At 35.9% G+C, this 2,337-nt stretch overlaps 1 protein-coding gene across 1 annotated transcript in view; it reads right to left on the reverse strand.

The window, feature by feature from the left end:
* LOC104407142 (gephyrin) overlaps positions 1-2,337 on the reverse strand; it is a 131,602-nt gene that overhangs the window by 10,467 nt on the left and 118,798 nt on the right. The gene's annotated exons all lie outside the window — the stretch shown is intronic.

Genomic DNA, 2,337 nt, shown 5'->3' on the forward strand with positions numbered 1-2,337 from the left:
TATGACTGATGAGCTGTAATTTGGCTCAGCCTCCCTGTAGAGACTGATCGGAATTACTTTACCCTCAGTCAAGTGTGCACTACTTGTTTGCTTTTATGGCACTAGCAAGAGGTTTTTTCTTTTTGTAGTATGATGTGGACCAGAGTGGAAAGTATATATCTCATCCCTTCATACAGTGGGTGAGCGAGAAAGAATATTTATTACATGTGTGATTAGATGGACTGGGAAGGGGCGCAAGGGTCAGAACTACTGAGATTGGCCTGATTCCAGTATAATATGTCTATGTGGAGAAGGGAAGCTTATTGCTTAATAGAGGCCACAGCTCTTAGGAGTGTGTTGTGGTACAGGAAGGCAATATCAAGCTGAAAATATGAAGGAATGAGAGAACACATGAATATATCTGCCAGGAGAATTTACGGGGATATGTACTTTATAGATTATGATCTTTCAGACACGCCAAAATAGAAAGACATAAAGTATGTTTCTTGTTTTACAGATAGGGAACTTGATATTGTTCTGGATTTGTTGGGAAGGCAAAAGACCTAACATTGCCCACTAAATGGATAACTTGATTTGAAAGTGTTCAGCTCCAGTAAACTGGTATTATAAATTGAAGTTATATTTTACTTATTACAAAAAATGATTTAGTAATTAATTATAATTATAATAACTATAACGTCATTATGCTCACATCCATATGTATCACCTTTCGGCATGAGGCGACTCGTTGCATTTTTGAAACAGGTATTGCCATGAAAATGCTGATAGCATCTGTTAAAGCAACTAGAAAAGCATCTTTATGATGGCTATTAGTATGCCTGCGCATCACTGTGTACCACTGTCCATGACAAACAATATAGAAGTTATTAGAAAGCTCACAAAAGCGTGTACGTTTGCACTGAAAAAAAGAATGCACAGACGTTTAAATTATAGCATAGAAAAGGCAGCTATCAAAGACCTACTAAAAACACCCTCTGTTCACAGACGCACAAAATCTCATACAAAAGTGATGCTTCTAATTTTAGCAGGCATGTTATGTCTTCATTTTAGTTCTTGTCTACATGCAAAATCACACCAATTAAAGCAAAGTTGAACAGCATGTTCCTGGCACTCTGCCATGCAATATTTGAAGGGAATAAATGGCCAGCCAGTAGCGGGAATGAATTTCATTAAGGAGAGAAAAATGTAAGAATTATTTGCTGAAGCCATAGGCGTTTAACATGAATCAAGTCAGGAACTAAAGGACAATGTGAAGTATCTCTGTACTCTCCTTTATTTGAGTAATTATTTTAGAAATACACTGTTTGGTCTTATTTTGATTAACTGTAATTAAAAAAAGATGTTTTGAAATGCTTTCATGTCATCAAACTGCCCCTTTTGATGCCCATAGCTTTCTGATTGTAACACAAAATGGAGATTTACATTAAAACAACTTTTTAAATTTGGGTATTTTCTAAAGCTTGTCTGGTGAAACTGGTACAGTCCTGGGAAGAACTTTGATTTCTCAGGGTATCAGTACTGTGATAAAGCAGTGAGACAGATTGCACTAGAGGTGATGGATTTGCTCCCATTTTGTAAATATTGCCCTGGTAGCACTTTCGTGTGATACCAAAAGTCAATGCTATCAAAATAATCACCTAGTTCAAAATGAATAACCAGTGTAAAAATATGTCCAAACTCTATAGATGTTACAGGGCTCATGGACTAGACCAGTAAAACTGCTTCATTCTGAGGCTTAAACCATGGAGTGTGGATTGCCTCTGCTTTGTACTTTTAGTATCAATTAAACTTCTGCCTCTTCTTAATTTCAGAAGAATAATCATTATCATGCTGTCTAAAAAACTGAACTTATAGGTGGAGCAATGTTCAGGTAACCGAATTCAGATGGAATAAAAGGCTAGCTGGGGGCTTCATACCAGATATTGATAATGGCAAGTGGGAAAAATGCTTCAGATGCCTTTGTTCTATGGCACTTTTGTAAAATGTTTTAGGACGGTCCATTTTTTTTTTTTCTTAATATGGAAGAGGCTAAATGAGCTATACAGGCACTAAGCAATACTCCCACCAATGTAACAGCCATGTTTCAAAAAATATCCTTATTCATCCTCCTCCTTTGTTAGAAAAGAATGTATTTGAGAGACTACAGCATGCCTTGACTTAAACAAGAATAAACTCAGGACTCTACTGGCTACTCCTACAGAGTAACATTCAACAGCTTTATTTATGAGGATGAATACTACATAGTATGTTTAGTAATGTAAATAAATCAGGTTAAAATTAATTAGGTAATTTGTTAATGAAAGAAATTGCAATGCTAGCACTTTAAATATTTCACTT

This window comes from Nestor notabilis, unplaced genomic scaffold, assembly GCF_000696875.1.
Source record: "Nestor notabilis isolate BGI_N333 unplaced genomic scaffold, ASM69687v1 scaffold7566, whole genome shotgun sequence".
In the NCBI taxonomy this organism is placed as follows: Eukaryota; Metazoa; Chordata; class Aves; order Psittaciformes; family Psittacidae; genus Nestor; species Nestor notabilis.